The sequence below is a fragment of the Alosa pseudoharengus genome, unplaced genomic scaffold (assembly GCF_046254945.1).
Source record: "Alosa pseudoharengus isolate Yale_2024_CS ecotype anadromous, Long Island Sound unplaced genomic scaffold, YU_APseudo_1.1 YU_APseudo_1.1_scf_19, whole genome shotgun sequence".
Lineage (NCBI taxonomy): Eukaryota > Metazoa > Chordata > Actinopteri > Clupeiformes > Clupeidae > Alosa > Alosa pseudoharengus.
Genome location: NW_027468657.1, coordinates 3,097,593 through 3,116,015, shown reverse-complemented (window position 1 = coordinate 3,116,015; position 18,423 = coordinate 3,097,593). Strand labels below are relative to the sequence as shown.

The 18,423-nt window shown below is 45.6% G+C and overlaps 2 long non-coding RNA genes across 2 annotated transcripts; both read right to left on the bottom strand.

Moving 5' to 3' along the window:
• Positions 1-5,632: 5,632 nt before the first annotated feature.
• Positions 5,633-6,084, bottom strand: LOC143132998 (uncharacterized). The gene is made up of 3 exons (XR_012988395.1): positions 6,016-6,084; positions 5,796-5,936; positions 5,633-5,701 (listed from the first exon to the last, which is right to left on the bottom strand). It is a non-coding gene; the product is annotated as an uncharacterized LOC143132998 (long non-coding RNA).
• A 6,888-nt stretch (positions 6,085-12,972) lies between these two features.
• LOC143132997 (uncharacterized) lies at positions 12,973-13,424 on the bottom strand. The gene is made up of 3 exons (XR_012988394.1): positions 13,356-13,424; positions 13,136-13,276; positions 12,973-13,041 (listed from the first exon to the last, which is right to left on the bottom strand). It is a non-coding gene; the product is annotated as an uncharacterized LOC143132997 (long non-coding RNA).
• Between the last annotated feature and the right edge of the window lie 4,999 nt (positions 13,425-18,423).

The following is an 18,423-nucleotide window of genomic DNA, read 5'->3' as shown; positions in this document are numbered from 1 at the left end:
GCGCAACAAACACATACCGAGAGGATTACGAATCATGAAGAAACCCACTTTGGGTCGTAATGTTCCCTTGACCCAGGCTGCTTGTCATTGACAACCAAATCAAGAAACTGACTACCGTCCGAGAGGAGATTGCCGATCTCGAGATGCAACTTAAGAGCAAATTTTCCTCGGCACAGTTCAAAGAACTTTTGGAGAAGTGTAAAGCGCAGAGAGGCATGTGACTACCTCTGTATCTCCTTCGACTACAGCACCATCAAGTGTAGAGACCTCAGTGAGTACACACACACACACACACACACACACACACACTCTCCTTCGACTACAGCACCATCAAGTGTAGAGACCTCAGTGAGTACACACACACACACACACACACACACACACACACACACTCTCTCTCCTTCGACTACAGCACCATCAAGTGTAGAGACCTCAGTGAGTACACACACACACACACACACACACACACTCTCCTTCGACTACAGCACCATCAAGTGTAGAGACCTCAGTGAGTACACACACACACACACACACACACACACACACACACACTCTCTCTCCTTCGACTACAGCACCATCAAGTGTAGAGACCTCAGTGAGTACACACACACACACACACACACACTCTCTCTCCTTCGACTACAGCACCATCAAGTGTAGAGACCTCAGTGAGTACACACACACACACACACACACACTCTCTCTCCTTCGACTACAGCACCATCAAGTGTAGAGACCTCAGTGAGTACACACACACACACACACACACTCTCTCTCTCCTTCGACTACAGCACCATCAAGTGTAGAGACCTCAGTGAGTACACACACACACACACACTCTCTCTCCTTCGACTACAGCACCATCAAGTGTAGAGACCTCAGTGAGTACACACACACACACACACACACACACTCTCTCTCCTTCGACTACAGCACCATCAAGTGTAGAGACCTCAGTGAGTACACACACACACACACACTCTCTCTCCTTCGACTACAGCACCATCAAATGTAGAGATCTCAGTGAACACACACATTCTGAAACAGATAGTTCTGGTCCTCGATTATGATTGGCTAAGCCACATTCAAAGTTCTGCGAACACTCTGTGATCGCATAACATCAGTGTTACGGCGCCAAACAAAACTGTAGCGGTGTGTCGCTTGGCAACCATTGTTACTGTGGAACTGTTTTGTTTGGGAGAAGAACGGTGATTTTCTATGGGATAAATTAGTGCATGTTTGTTTCTGTGATCTGACTCCATGAAACCTCTCCAGGTGTGTGTAGTTTTAGAAAAGCAATAATCTACAGCACCATCAACACACACCCCTGTTTCTAGAGCTCAGTGAGTAAGTGAATATATTAAGGGTGTCACAACATCTCAGTCTCGAACTTCAAACTCAAAGGTAGAATCGACGATGTAGCCACACCCCCAAATGTCATGTCCAGCATACCAAGACGCAAAAACACACACACACACACACACACACACACACACACACACACACACACACGTGTTGACACACTAACCTTGGGTCTCTTCGGAGTGTGCTGAAACAATCAAATTGCCATCAGCCGCTGGTAATAACCTTGAAGATGTCATAACCCTGGGACATAACCCTGGGACATAACCCTGGGACATAACATTGATATGTCATAACCAGTAAACAACAACAACAGTAAACACACACACACACACACCTCTAGAAAACCGTAAATACACACACACACACCCACTTAGATAAAAAGAAACACACACACCTCTCTAGAGAACAGTAAATACACACACACACACCTCTAGAGAACAGTAAATACACACACACACACCTCTAGAGAACAGTAAATACACACACACACACACACACCTAGATAACAAGAAACACACACATCTCTAGAGAACAGTAAATACACACACACTTCTAGAGCTGAGTGAATATACACACACACATTCCTCTATACAGTACAGCTCAGTGAGTTAATCCCAAACACACGTTTACAGCTGAGTGAGTGCACACACACCTCGGCCTCTCTGTATCTGTACATGACTGGGATGGTGTATCGGGCTGACCCCATCCTTCTGTCTGTCTGTGTGTGTGTGTGTGTGTGTGTGTGTGTGTGTCAGGTGCGCTGATGCACGAGCTGTCTAATGACGGCGCGCGGCGTCAGTTCGAGGCGTACCTGGAGGAGATGGTGCTGCCCCTGATGGTGGCGAGTGCCCAGAGCGGGGAGAGGGAGTGCCACATCGTAGTGCTCACCGACGACGACGTGGTCGACTGGGACGAGGAGTACCCACCACAGATGGGAGAGGAGTATTCTCAGAGTGAGACACACACACATATATACACACACACACATATACACACACACACATATACACACACATATATATACACACACACATATATGCACAAACTATATACTTTTTGAGATATTTACGATAAAAGAGCAATAAATTCCCATTGAGTTAACATTGACCGCCTTGGCGGCAACTTTTAGCATTATGACGTGACCGGCACCTGAAAGCAATCCACAGCTGGTCCGCTGCAATCAATCTTTCTACCACTGGAGCTGTGAATCTTCTGAACGTTTTGGCCTGCCGTGATACTTCACTTGCTCGTAAAACTCTCCTCCAGAGGCACATTTCTCTAACTACAGACAAGGTAAGTGGTCCGATTTTTGGTTTGACTCATTTATGTCGTCAAACATTATGTTATGTAGCACATAGGCTATGTATGAAATGATAGGTCACAAGTAGCCAAACTCGGTAACGTTAGTTCTAACGTTAGGGGAATAGTTAACGTTAGCACTTATCCTATCCGTTGATATTTATTATGTAAGGAAAGTTATGAAACCCACCTAATCCACGTTAATAAGTCGTCACTTTAAATTGACCGGTTAAGCTGTAGGTTTCGATAACGTTAGCTAACGACATTCAAACCTAACGTCGCTCCCAGCTAAGCACTGACGTTAACGTTACATTTGCTCACTAACCAGTAACATTTTAATAACGTTATACTATCTGGCTCTTGATAACCTGTGGAAAGGGACCTGATGAAAACCTTACTGTTTGGAAACGGACCATATGACCAAAGTATTGTTAAAACACACTACAGAAGTTGAGGTATAACGTTTGTGCTGTCAACATAGCTGCAGAGTATGTTTACTTGGCCTAGGGTACTCATTTCTGCATTATTCTGGCCTATAAATTAAAGCTTCCCAGTTGTTGTAGGCTACATCCTAAAGTAGGCCTACATTGTAATCTGTAGAAAAAATGTGGACAGACCAAGCTGTAAGATATAGTGTAGCCTAGTTGTTTATCAAGATGCTTAATATCAGAATGGTCCATCCTTAAGACTCAGTTTATGATAATCAACAGCAACAACACACCCTTTGCCTACAAAGTGTTCTCAGCTGTTTACTTTAAACTGTTTGGCTATCAACTATCCTTAAACAGAAATTAATAAAACACAAAATGTTGCTTTGTTTGCAGTGAAATACTATAGGCTAGTATATTTAACTACCATTACAGATTTATGGTGCAACAACCTCACTTAAATATCTAAGTTGTATTGAACAATTGTACACATTCCATGTTTTTGGTATAACTCTAACTTGTTTGCTTTTGTCTTTTAGGGACCAGACCAGACCAGTGTGGTGATGACCGTGTATTACATTACGTGTGTGCCTGTCTGTGTGCACATCCTGCCAACCATACATCGCTGACATTAACACTAACATTAATTCCTAAAAACATATCTCAACATATCTGCACATACCTTTGAACTATAGACGTAGATCTGAGATCTACACTGAGACATTCTGAGTATTATATTGTTGCAGGAGGACTATGCCGAAAACTATATGATGAAGCATGCATACATTTGAATCATACCTGTGCTGTGACATCTGTGAAACTTAGCTGTGCTGTTAGACCTCTGTTTTTAGACCTGAGCTGTGCTGTGTGGAAATTAAGATTCTAACCTAAGTTCTGTCTAAAACTGAAGGGCTCACCATCAAAAGTGACCTATTTATTACAATTAACTTGAGACCTCTAGCTCTTACTGCCATTTCAGAATTAACACTGATAAATAGATCTGTCTTAGGATAATATGATTGGCATTATCAAATTCTGTATATGTATATACACACACACAACTGTGATTTTTTTGACTTCAAGCTTACATTGGTTGTTAAGTGTTCATTAGTGTATTCTGAGTATCATTCTGCTGTATTAAAACAAAGAATGTTGATCAATATTGAATTAACAATTTATTTTTACTGACTGTCATATACTCTAAGCTAACATCTAATCAAGTAAGTGTTTTTCAAGAATACTGGACACGTCTATGTAATCTGAATAATCATACTGTAAGTAATTTAATGTTATGCACAGCAGCTTTTTTGCATTTACATGTGTGGCAGATTCAAAAAGGAAATTATAGCTGACTACGCCACCTAGAGTATGGTTACCCCTAGGACACTATTACCAATTCACCAACTCAAGTAATTGGCAACACAGGTTCGATACACATAGGGCAGAGACGTGAATGATGCAATACATATGTTTATTAGTAGCAAAAGGACAAATGCATAATTAGCTTAATAAAACACAGCAGTCACAGCGATGGACAAGCTCTCCCGTTAAAGTGGAAGGGAGGCCGGGGGTATGGCGAGGACGTGACCCTAAAGATGGAGATGTCCAATTGACAATGTAATTAATCTCTATTACTACCATAGACAGGACTGACGGCTAAGCACTGGCAGGAGGCAGAAAAAGAGAGAGAGAGAATATCTTGCACACACTCTCACACACACACACACAAAACTCACACTGCAACCAGGTGACGACACTGCAACGTCAGACACACCACGTGGAAGTAGGGAGGCTAGTGAGGAAGACCACCACCCGGAGACTGCGAACCACCAGTGTAGGCCAGCTATTCCTGTCGAGGAGGGAGAGAGAGATATCAGCTACATGCATATAAGGGTGGAGTTGCCACCCAATAGATAATGAATTGTTTATTAGCTCTGATATGAAGAGGGTACTTCTTGTGCTTGTGGCACAATGCTAGGAGAGGCCCAGAGCCCTGCTATAAGGACCACGTCGGTTAAGACCCCAGGCGTCCACCACTACAGGGTAGCAGAAGTTAGGCACATAGGACCATATGCACACACAACCATAAACACACAAACACACACACACACACACACAAAATATAGAGTAATACAAAAGAAAAGAAAGCAACACACAGATGATACAAACTCTCACCAGCAGTACGTAACAATCATCGTAACAAAGCAAGCTGTAGACAAAGCAAGCTGTAGATAAGCAGCAGCGTGAGGTAAACAACCAAGCCCCATCAACCAAAGCTAGCAGCCCCCGCTAGGATGACCAGAGTATGGAGAGATTGATTAAACAAGTCACAAAAACGAAACAAAATAGACAAGACAAAATGGACAAGACAAAATGGACAAGACAAAACAGCAGCCCCTTGTGAGAGCGGACACTCGCCTGGTGGCCAATCTCGTCTTTGCCGGTGAAACATGCAGTCTCTATAAATGTAAACGTTACAGTTACTCTATGTGAATTACTATTGCATACATTAACTATGGCAGTGCTTGCGTATACGTACCGACTCACAAAGTGCAGCTATCTTAGCAGTAGAGTAAGCCAAAGGATGGACCAGAGATCATAACCACCACCTAAACACAGACAAACCGGCAGATAAACAACTATGCGTTAAATAGGAATAGTGCTATATCGCACCACAATAGTGAGCATTAGTAATGAGCTTACCTTTGGACCACAGGACCCACGCTTGCCTTGTAGTAGTAGAACCCACGAAGACAAGGGAAAGAAACACCAGCTCCACTGCACTGGAGTAGAACCTTAGCTCAACTGTAAGCTACTCGCACCAAGCCGCAATGAGCCACACCACTGTAAGGCAAGGCATAAACTAAGGCTACAGCGATAGTTTTAAACTCCATTAAAACAAGCAAAAGATCGAATCGCTCACCTTGCTTGGAATATGTTCACCGCTCAAGAGAACAAGCTAGCCCGACCAGCTTGCGTGCCACGCCACAACAGAGACCAAATCCCCGGAAGAAGAAAGGTAGACGCGTAACCCCAGGAACTGCCACTGTCACTATATACGTGCACCTAATTGTGAAACGCCCATTCATCAGGTCTAGACTTCGGAACACGTAACACTCAGTAGAGGCACAGCCTGCTACATTCTGCCCCCCTCTTTTGTGTCGTCGCCCCGACGATACAGTGACGGGGAAGGTTGCATGATTATGGCCTGATTTGATTATCCAGAGTGATAGATGGAACTCCAGTGGTGGAAGTTGATGGACCCGTACCCTTGTGGTCCACCCGGCCACTTGACCGCGGAAGGCGATGAACATTTGAATGTTGGCCAGCTGTCGGACGGGCTGTTCGACGTAGAACAGATGGATTAGGGCTAAGCTGAGCCGGTAAGGCTATAGAGGACACAGAATCTGTGGTCAGAGAGAACTCTGAAGTCAGGTGAGGATCCAAAGTAGTTTCAGGCTCTACTATAGGGGGAGGGCCAAGGTTGTTTTGTTGGGGTAGTGTGGCAGTGGTCACCGACGGTGCGGTTCCTGGAACCAGCAAGACGAGATCATAATTCGGCGCCGAGATTGCCTCGTCATCCCTAACTGGAAGTGAGGGTGGTCGAGGTGGTGACGCAACGAATGCAGTTGGGACCTGAGCTTTTAACATGTCACGATGCACGGTCTTTACCCTACTCAAATCATCCACCGGAGCAATGGTGTAAACAACTCCATCTCCAGAAGGGGGCTTCACAATTCGATAGACTACTGAGCTCCACAGATCGTGAATCTTGTGGCGACCCCTAACGCTCAAGTCTCGGATGTATACCAACTGACCTATTTGCAGAGGTGATGGCTGAATGTGTTGGTCATGCTTTTCCTTGCGCCGACTGGCTGCCGCCAGCAGCCGATCACGAGCACCCTCAAAAGCCACCTGAAGGCGGGCCTGATGTTCCACCACCCAATCCTCTACCTTTCCAGCTACAGGCTCCTGAACACGACCCAGAAGAAAATCAACAGGAAGCCTTGGCTCTTGGCCAAACATCAAAAAGAATGGCGACTCGCCAGTGCCTTGATGTAACGTGGTGTTATAACAAAACAGGACGTGCGGCAGGCATGCCGTCCAGTCTCGCTTCTGTGAGGTTAGTAAAGTGCGGAGCAGATTGTGGAGAGTTCGGTTAAAACGCTCGCACTGCCCATTCCCTGCCGGGTGATATGGGGTAGTGCGAGATTTGCCTACTCCATACAGGCAGCATAGCTGGTGGAGTAAAGCACTCTCGAAGCTCCTACCCTGGTCCGAGTGGATGCGAGTTGGAACTCCAAACTTGAAGAACCACTCGTTCAGGAGGACATGCGCCACCGTAGCTGCCCTCTGGTCTCGGGTGGGGACAGCCTGTGTAAATTTGCTAAAGACATCTGTCATAACCAGAACATGCTCAACCCCACTTCGAGATGGTTCTAGTGTGGTAAAATCTATGGCCAAGATCTCGTTTGGCCTAGATGCAAGAAGATGTCCCATAAAACTATGGGAGACAGGCCTAGCGTCTTTTGCCACCTGGCAACGCTCACACTCCTGACACCATTTACTTATGTCTAACGACATGCCTGGCCAGTAACACCGGAGCCGCACTAGTTCGGAGGTTCGCTCAATGCCCTGGTGGCCATGTTCATGATGCAATTTCTGCAAGACATCTTTCTTAAGAGCTGCAGGTAGTAGAAGTTGGAAGTGTTCCTCTCCCCCATCAGGGCGGAAGACTCGGCGATGCAACACCCCCTCCCTCTCCGCCAGACGGTCCCATTGGCGCAACAGTGACATAGCCTGTTTGGAGACTTGTCGTCTCTCCTCTGCGGTAGGGCCGGACTGGCGTCTCCAAAACTTTAGCACCTCCCGCAGGAGTGGGTCCGCCTGTTGCAAGGCGGAAAGATCAGAGGGGGATTGACAAGGCAAGACCGAAACCGTGGACTGGGTTACCAAGGTCCTTTGGTCTAACACCGGGACTTGCTGAAGAGTTGCTGGGACCAGGGTACCGCGAGGGACATACGCAGCTAGACTAGCACTTGACACATATTGCCGTGAGAGTGCGTCAGCATTCCCATTGCTGCGGCCTGATCGATACTTGATTTCGAAATCAAATGTGGCGAGTTGGGCTGCCCACCGGTGTTCAGTAGCTCCCAGTTTAGCTGACTGAAGGTAGCTCAGGGGGTTATTGTCAGTGTAAACTACACACTGGTGCCCCAACAAATACTCATGGCCCACTTGAGCGCAAGCAGTTCCAGTTTCATGGAACTATAGTTGTCCATGTTGCGCTCAGTGGGACGTAGACCGCGGCTGGCATAAGCTACAGGTCGCACACTCCCATCCCTCTGTTGAGAGAGAACTGCCCCAAGTCCACTGTGACTGGCATCAATCTCTAAGATAAACGGGAGTGAGAAATCCGCATACGCCAACACCGGAGCAGAAACCAACCTTGCCTTAAGTGTCTCAAAACCCTGTTCACACTGGGGAGTCCATGCCATATCAATAACCTGTCCTGACCCTCGCTTGGACCTAGTGCCTGCCAAGTCTGCAACCAGTTTATGCAAAGGGGCGGCCAACTTGGCAAAACCCGGCACGAAGCGGCGGTAGTAGCTAGCAAACCCTAAAAACGACCGTAGCTCAGACACGTGACGCGGGCGTTGCCAATTGGCCACTGCATCAATCTTTGCAGGGTCGGTGGAGACCCCTTCACTGGAAATTACATGCCCCAAATAGCTCACCTTCTGTTGGAAAAAGGCACACTTTTGGAGTTTGACCTTCAACCCCTCCCGCTGCAGCCGGCTAAGAACCACCTCTAGCCGTTGGAGGTGCTGGGAAAATGATGAGGAGAAAATAATAATGTCATCCAGGTACAACAACAAAGATTGATACTGTTGATCGCCAAACATCCTTTGCATCAGCCGTTGAAAGGTGCTAGGGGCGTTACATAATCCGAGGCATCCTGTTCCATTCGAACAAGCCAAATGGTGTACAAAATGCCGTCTTCGGTCGGTCCTGCTCTGAAACAGGCACCTGGTTGTACCCACTGGCTAGATCTAGAGTAGAAAACCAGTGGGCTCCAGAGAGAGCATCCAAACTTTCCTCGATGCGGGGAAGGGGAAAAGCGTCTTTTCTCGTCTTACTATTGAGTAAACGGTAATCGACACACATCCGCAAACTCCCGTCCTTCTTTTTAACAAGGACAATTGGAGATGCATAGGGACTACAGCTCTCCCTAATCACCTGGGCTTCGAGGAGTTGGTTGATGTGAGTCTTTACTACTTCGTACTCTGACGGCGGGATACGCCGATACCGCTGGCGGACTGGAATATCATCTAGCAGCGGAATCTCATGGGAGAGGAGGTCTGTACACCCCAGGTCCCCATCACGAGTAGAGAAGAGGCAGTTATACTTGTGCAAGAGGCTCTTAACCTCCAATTGCTCAGCCTCAGATATAGCTGACAAATCCACTGCTTCTAACCCTTCTTGTCCAGTGCCGGAGGCCACCTGAGAGGACACGGTCGCAGTCACGGGTCTTACTTCAGTGACACCCGTCGGTAAACTAATTACATCAACACTGCACAACGAGCCTAAACTGGTACGGGGGTAGAGACGAACCTCAGATGTCTCCACATTGATAATGGGGACATAGGCAGTGCCCCGAACAACCTTCACCAGACAGGGGGATGCTAACAGTCCAGCTGGCAACCCAGATTCTGGGGGTTCAAAGAGTGCTGAGGACCCCTCAAGCTGTTGGGAACAGGTACCAGTCACCAATTTGATCACCCCAGCAGGGACACAAACGGCCCGCGCTCCCACACTCGAACAGTCCCAGTATGTTTCCTATGAACCCGCACCGCAGAATGATGGCACTGTTGTAGAGCCTCAAGGACTGGACCAGGGGCATGGGAGACAGCAGGAGAATCAAACAGGGCCGGGCCATGTGTTCCAAAAAGTTCCCGATAACATCGGCTAATCACATTCATCCCCAAAACCCCAGGGGCAGCAGGAGAAATACCTACTGGATCCCTCACTACCAAAATTCCACAGCGTGGTATAGTCTTACCACAAAGAGTGACATCCAGCTCCAGATAACCCACATAGGGGATTGCAAGCCCATTAGCGGCCCGAAGCTGTAGCCACTGGCACGACTGAAGGCGCTCATTACCCCACGGTCTATACTGCTGTAGAAAGAAAGTCTCCGTCACAGTGGACACCATGGAACCGGTGTCTAACAAACAGGAAACGGTGACCCCACCAATGGATACATCAATGTTAGGACAAGACGACATTAACCTTGACATGGAATCAACAGAGGAGCCAATACAGGCCCCACCTGAGCTGTGGCTCTGCAGCTCAGTGGGCTTCAGTTTCCCTGGTGCTGAGTTGGGGAAGATCTAGCTGTTCTAATGGGCGGGCCGGTGAAAGGACAAGCACCTGGGCGAGACGGGACTCGTTCCCCGTCACACTCCGAGGCAAAATGCCCTGGTTGTTGGCACCGCCTGCAAATCAACGGCGCATTGTGTGATGGCCTACTAGGTAACGGGGGGTTCTGCAATGATGCCACAGTTTGAGTGAGCCGGTCAAGTTGCTCTTGTTGGCGTTTCAAAAGCTCCTTCAACTCACCTAACTCTGATGGCGATGCTGCTGGTGGAGGAGTAACACAAGAACGCCCTTGAACCCCATACTGCATACCATGCACCGAGGGGAGAGAATAGCTACGTGCTCGGGCCGCCCCTGAAACTCCCTCCCGTTCCCACCTAATAGCCTCACTGCGTACTTCCAGCAGAGTGGCCAGAGGTTGACGACGGATGAACTGCTTTAACTCTCTGCGAAGAGCACCATCCAGGACATGTTCTACAAACTGGTCTCGCAGAAGAACCTCAGCATTAGGAATCCTGTCTAAGGCCTGCCGTTTCACTTTTTCCATCAGGGCCATTAAGGCCAATGAAAACTCAGTCAGTGTTTCTCCCTCTTGCTGCTGTCTGGAAAAGAAGGTTTGTTGGAGGGTAACATAAGACTGACTACAGCTGTACAATTCCTTTAAGATAGCCAGGACTTTAGCTGGATCCTCCCGCTCTATGCTAGGACGGTACTTAATTTCCTCCTTTGCTTCCCCTTCCAGATGGTCGAAAATAAAGAAGGCCTGATCTGCTTGGGAAAGATGGCGGGCACGCATACAAGCCTGTACTTCCTCTACCCACTCAGTTACTTCCATGCCAGTCTTACCATTAAAAATAGAACACTTGCGATCTCTGGGGATGACTACCAACCGCTCTGTGACCGCAGGTCGTGAGGGCCCAGGGACGGGGTCATTGGGAGGCTGTGGTCCTTGACGAAGGCGATCATTGTCTGCCTGAAGTTGTGCAATCAAATCTCGCAGCTGCTGCATTTCCTCCGCCATACTGACAAAAGAAAGCTGCACTACAAGAGAAAAATATATGTATGTATACGCACACACCACCTACCTAAGAAAAGATGGTTTAGGGAAACCTGATGCAGAGGCTGCTGTTTTGTCTTTCCTATTGACCACAAACACCAATCCTAATTGTCTTTTGCAAACAAAACACAACAACTATTCCTAGGCACCACAAGGAAAGCAAACATAACATACACGTCTCTGCCTTAATGGAATGTGATCCTGCCGACTATACGCCAAAATGTGGCAGATTCAAAAAGGAAATTATAGCTGACTACGCCACCTAGAGTATGGTTACCCCTAGGACACTATTACCAATTCACCAACTCAAGTAATTGGCAACACAGGTTCGATACACATAGGGCAGAGACGTGAATGATGCAATACATATGTTTATTAGTAGCAAAAGGACAAATGCATAATTAGCTTAATAAAACACAGCAGTCACAGCGATGGACAAGCTCTCCCGTTAAAGTGGAAGGGAGGCCGGGGGTATGGCGAGGACGTGACCCTAAAGATGGAGATGTCCAATTGACAATGTAATTAATCTCTATTACTACCATAGACAGGACTGACGGCTAAGCACTGGCAGGAGGCAGAAAAAGAGAGAGAGAGAATATCTTGCACACACTCTCACACACACACACACACAAAACTCACACTGCAACCAGGTGACGACACTGCAACGTCAGACACACCACGTGGAAGTAGGGAGGCTAGTGAGGAAGACCACCACCCGGAGACTGCGAACCACCAGTGTAGGCCAGCTATTCCTGTCGAGGAGGGAGAGAGAGATATCAGCTACATGCATATAAGGGTGGAGTTGCCACCCAATAGATAATGAATTGTTTATTAGCTCTGATATGAAGAGGGTACTTCTTGTGCTTGTGGCACAATGCTAGGAGAGGCCCAGAGCCCTGCTATAAGGACCACGTCGGTTAAGACCCCAGGCGTCCACCACTACAGGGTAGCAGAAGTTAGGCACATAGGACCATATGCACACACAACCATAAACACACAAACACACACACACACACACACAAAATATAGAGTAATACAAAAGAAAAGAAAGCAACACACAGATGATACAAACTCTCACCAGCAGTACGTAACAATCATCGTAACAAAGCAAGCTGTAGACAAAGCAAGCTGTAGATAAGCAGCAGCGTGAGGTAAACAACCAAGCCCCATCAACCAAAGCTAGCAGCCCCCGCTAGGATGACCAGAGTATGGAGAGATTGATTAAACAAGTCACAAAAACGAAACAAAATAGACAAGACAAAATGGACAAGACAAAATGGACAAGACAAAACAGCAGCCCCTTGTGAGAGCGGACACTCGCCTGGTGGCCAATCTCGTCTTTGCCGGTGAAACATGCAGTCTCTATAAATGTAAACGTTACAGTTACTCTATGTGAATTACTATTGCATACATTAACTATGGCAGTGCTTGCGTATACGTACCGACTCACAAAGTGCAGCTATCTTAGCAGTAGAGTAAGCCAAAGGATGGACCAGAGATCATAACCACCACCTAAACACAGACAAACCGGCAGATAAACAACTATGCGTTAAATAGGAATAGTGCTATATCGCACCACAATAGTGAGCATTAGTAATGAGCTTACCTTTGGACCACAGGACCCACGCTTGCCTTGTAGTAGTAGAACCCACGAAGACAAGGGAAAGAAACACCAGCTCCACTGCACTGGAGTAGAACCTTAGCTCAACTGTAAGCTACTCGCACCAAGCCGCAATGAGCCACACCACTGTAAGGCAAGGCATAAACTAAGGCTACAGCGATAGTTTTAAACTCCATTAAAACAAGCAAAAGATCGAATCGCTCACCTTGCTTGGAATATGTTCACCGCTCAAGAGAACAAGCTAGCCCGACCAGCTTGCGTGCCACGCCACAACAGAGACCAAATCCCCGGAAGAAGAAAGGTAGACGCGTAACCCCAGGAACTGCCACTGTCACTATATACGTGCACCTAATTGTGAAACGCCCATTCATCATGTCTAGACTTCGGAACACGTAACACTCAGTAGAGGCACAGCCTGCTACACATGCAATGGTAATTCCCTGGAATTGCATTTTCTAGTTAACTTCTATTAATTAATTTGAGAAAAATTAACTGGTTAAAAAAATTAGTGCAGATTAATCGATTCCGTATGACCTTTGACCCCGAGCCGTTCTAGTCAGTAAAAATTAGACTGTAAAATGAAGGAGAGAGAAGAGAACGTGCTGCCTGGATCATTGATTGGAACATTTACTTTTTAAAAACGGCCTGATGGTGTTGAAAATAAAGTCCTCTGCAAAGTCTGCAGCAAGGAATTTGCATATCACCAGAACCTAGTGGTATTTGGGGGGCCTTGTCGTGGAAAAGTTTGGGAACCCCTGCCCTAGCTTGTGGCTTGAAATGCCTTGTATGTTAAAAAATTACTTCTTCCCGAAGCACTTTTGAATTTATTTCCTCAGCATATTAGGTCATATCATAGATTATTATGGCCATTATTTGAACAGTGAAAGTAATAATAAAAGTATTTTTGAAATTTAATTTCAGTAATGCTGATTATTTAATGATTCATTTGAATTTAAATATTTAAAATACTTTCACAGCAAAAATTATATATGCGATTAATTTAGATGAATTAATCACAATTAAGTATGTAATTAATTAGATTCCTTTTTTTAATCGATTGACAGCCCTAGTAAAATGTTGTATATGATGACACTGAAGTCTTGAGTTAGTGAATTGGCTAACAGTGTTAGTTGGTATACAAATAGCCTATACATTGCGCTAAACGCTGCGTAGGCTGCGTGCATTCTCTCTCCTGCAGATTTGCGTTCAGTAGCCAAGTGCGTAATATTGTAAAAGTTGAAAAAATAAATGTGTTTATTGAAGCCTACAGAAAATAAATAGCTTACTATCATACTGTCAGTTAATTGCCTACAGTGCAGTGAAGAGTTTGGAGAGAAGTTATAGGGCAACTTGAAGTTTTATGAAAATAATTTACGAACCAGAACATATGGGCCATAAGCTTCTATTTCTTGCAGCTGTTAAAACACCCGCTAGATAGTTTAAATACCCACCAACATTCGTTTTTGCTGTACAGATTATTTCTGTAAATTATTTGTCTACTAGGCCTAGCCTACTGGCTGATTTATCAAACGAGTGCTTTCTCGTTCGTCCTCCGCAAACTACAGGTGTTTAAAGTAAGACGATATGCTGCTCTGAACGCGTTTCATGTTTGGTTCAGCGCTGTTTTCCCTGCGGAAGTTCCCGCACTAAAATGTTACAATGTTTTTGTGTTCGATGACGTTCAGAAATATGTGCCGTCTGCCAGAAGGCTACTGAATAGCCTACTCTGATGTATAGACACTGAAGATCGTTAGATTTCAAGAGTTTAAGTAGGCTAGCAGTTAAGTTGCATTCATCGCTATCAAGGGGAGAAAATCCTTGTCCCCACCGGGGATAAAAATAATTTAGCAGAGGTAGGGATAGGAAAACCCCCCCTACAAATCGCACCCTGTGTGTGTGTGTGTGTGTGTGTGTGTGTGTGAGTATGTGCATATGTGTGTGTGTGTGTGTGTGTGTGTGTGTGTGGTTGTGTGAGTGTGTTGTGTGTGTGTGTGTGTGTGTGTGTGGTTGTGTGTGTGTGTGTGTGGTTGTGTGTGTGTGTGTGTGTGTGGTTGTGTGTGTGTGGTTGTGTGTGTGTGTGTGGTGGTGTGTGTGTGTGTGTGTGTGTGTGGTTGTGTGTCTTGTGATTGGAGGATTGATGTCAGTGAGAGGAAACAAGGTCAGAACATCCATCAGGTGTCTATTAATCAGGAGGTGGAATGTTGTCTGGAAGACTAATGGAGTCACCTCCAACACACACACACACACACACACACACACACACACACGCATACACAGCCTCTGACAGCTGATAGACGAGTCAGTGTGTGTGTGTGTGTTTTAATTCTATGAATGTGTTTCTGAGCTTTGTGTGTGTGTGTATACTGTATGCGCTAGTGACTGTTCAGATGCATCCAGGCAGAGTTAATGTGAGCAGCGCTAATGTAGAGTTAATGTGAGCAGCACTAGTGTAGAGTTAATGTGAGCAATGCTAGTGTAGAGTTAATGTGAGCAGCACTGAAGCGCTAGTGTAGAGTTAATGTGAGCAGCGCTAGTGTAGAGTTAATGTGAGCAGCGCTAGTGTAGAGTTAATGTGAGCAGCACTGAAGCACTAGTGTAGAGTTAATGTGAGCAGCGCTAGTGTAGAGTTATTGTGAGCAGCTGTAGTGTAGAGTTAATGTGAGCAGCGCTAGTGTAGAGTTAATGTGAGCAGCACTGAAGCACTAGTGTAGAGTTAATGTGAGCAGCTCTAGTGTAGAGTTATTGTGAGCAGCGCTAGTGTAGAGTTAATGTGAGCAGTGCTAGTGTAGAGTTAACATTAGCAGCACTAGTGTAGAGTTAATGTGAGCAGCGCTAGTGTAGAGTTAATGTGAGCAGTGCTAATGTAGAGTTAATGTGAGCAGCACTAGTGTAGAGTTAATGTGAGCAGTGCTAGTGTAGAGTTAATGTGAGCAGCGCTAATGTACAGTTAACCCTTTAGGCGCCAGGTTTTAAAAAAAACATCATTCGATTTTTACATCAAAATTTCAAAAGGCCATGGCTTGAAAGTGGTCAGAGATAAAGTCCTACTGTAAATGTGAAAATCATTGAGTATGAACAAAAGTAATTTGCATATTATGACGTCACTGGATGACAACCACCTCGAATTATGCACATTTCAGTAAATACTGGATGTTGAACATATATTTGAGCAGTTTTGCTTACTTTTTTGTCATTTCACCCACATAACACCTGAACAGGAAAGCAGTCACATGTAAACCAACAATAGTAAACTATTACTATTACCACAAACCTTATTCTGCTATACAATAAAGTAGCCTGGTCAAATCAGTTCCTATCGCGGGTGACTTTGTAGTTCTTCAGAGCCCTATTTTTACTACCCCTGCTGTCTTTACTACGTCCATTACGGACACTATCATCACCTTTACCACTGGCACCTTCAGCTACGTTGGGCAGAGGGTCGACATAAGCGTGGTATGCTTAGTGAACACTGTCGGAAAGACGCAAATGACGCACCTCCATTCACAGACGCAGCGTGACTAGACGATCGCTCATATTCTCCAAAAGGCAGATATTCTCCTTCAGAATCAGACTAGGTAAATAACAGACCCAAGACTTCATCACATGTTAACTTTTTCTTCAACATTTGGTGTATTTCTGCTTCAATTTGTGTAAAACTATGGCCTGCATTGCTTCCGTGTTATGGAGGAAATGCACGTCTTATGTGTTTCTCGTGTGTAATCGCGTGTAATACCACGTCCATTACGGACACTATCATCACTATTACCACTGGCACCTACAGCTATGTTGGGCAGAGGGTCGAAATAAGCATTGTATGCTTAGTGAACACTGTCGGAAAGACGCAAATGACGCACCTCCATTCACAGACGATCCGTGACTATCACTGCCAATAGACGATCGATCATATCCTCCAAAATGCAGATTTTATCCTTTAGAATCAGAATAGATGAATAAAAGACCCGAGACTTCATCACACGTTGTTCAACATTTGGTGTATTTCTGCTTCAATTTGTGCAAAACTATGGCCCGCATCGCTTCCGCGTTATGGAGGAAATGCACGTCTTCTTCGTGTGTTTCTCGCATGTTTTTCACATGCTTCCTGAAAACTTTGAAAAAAAAAGATTGAGCTTGACTCGAAGCTCTGGGTGTCTGCCAACTAGTGGTCAAGAGTACAAATGAGATTTTACACTGTACTCGCGTCTATCGTCTGTTTTAATCAGTGACGTTGTTTGTCGCAATTTTGCGACTTTGGCGGGTAAAGGGTTATTGTGAGCAGCGCTAGTGTAGAGTTAATGTGAGCAGCGCTAGTGTAGAGTTATTGTGAGCAGCTCTAGTGTAGAGTTAATGTGAGCAGCGCTAGTGTAGAGTTAATGTGAGCAGCACTGAAGCACTAGTGTAGAGTTAATGTGAGCAGCGCTAGTGTAGAGTTAATGTGAGCAGTGCTAGTGTAGAGTTAATGTGAGCAGCGCTAATGTAGAGTTAATGTGAGCAGCACTAGTGTAGAGTTAATGTGAGCAGTGCTAGTGTAGAGTTAATGTGAGCAGCACTGAAGCGCTAGTGTAGAGTTAATGTGAGCAGCGCTAGTGTAGAGTTAATGTGAGCAGCGCTAATGTAGAGTTAATGTGAGCAGTGCTAGTGTAGAGTTAATGTGAGCAGCGCTAGTGTAGAGTTAATGTGAGCAGCACTGAAGCGCTAGTGTAGAGTTAATGTGAGCAGCGCTAGTGTAGAGTTAATGTGAGCAGCGCTAATGTAGAGTTAATGTGAGCAGTGCTAGTGTAGAGTTAATGTGAGCAGCGCTAGTGTAGCGTTAATGTGAGCAGCACTGAAGCGCTAGTGAAGAGTGAATGTGAACAGCACTGAAGCACTAGTGTAGAGTTAATGTGAGCAGCGCTAGTGAAGAGTTAATGTGAGCAGCACTGAAGCACTAGTGTAGAGTTAATGTGAACAGCGCTAGTGTAGAGTTAACGTGAGCAGCACTAGTGTAGAGTTAATGTGAGCAGCGCTAGTGTAGAATTAATCTGAGCAGCGCTAGTGTAGAGTTAATGTGAGCAGCGCTAGTGTAGAGTTAATGTGAGCAGCACTGAAGCACTAGTGTAGAGTTAACGTGAGCAGCTCTAGTGTAGAGTTATTGTGAGCAGCGCTAGTGTAGAGTTAATGTGAGCAGTGCTAGTGTAGAGTTAACATTAGCAGCACTAGTGTAGAGTTAATGTGAGCAGCGCTAGTGTAGAGTTAATGTGAGCAGTGCTAGTGTAGAGTTAATGTGAGCAGCACTG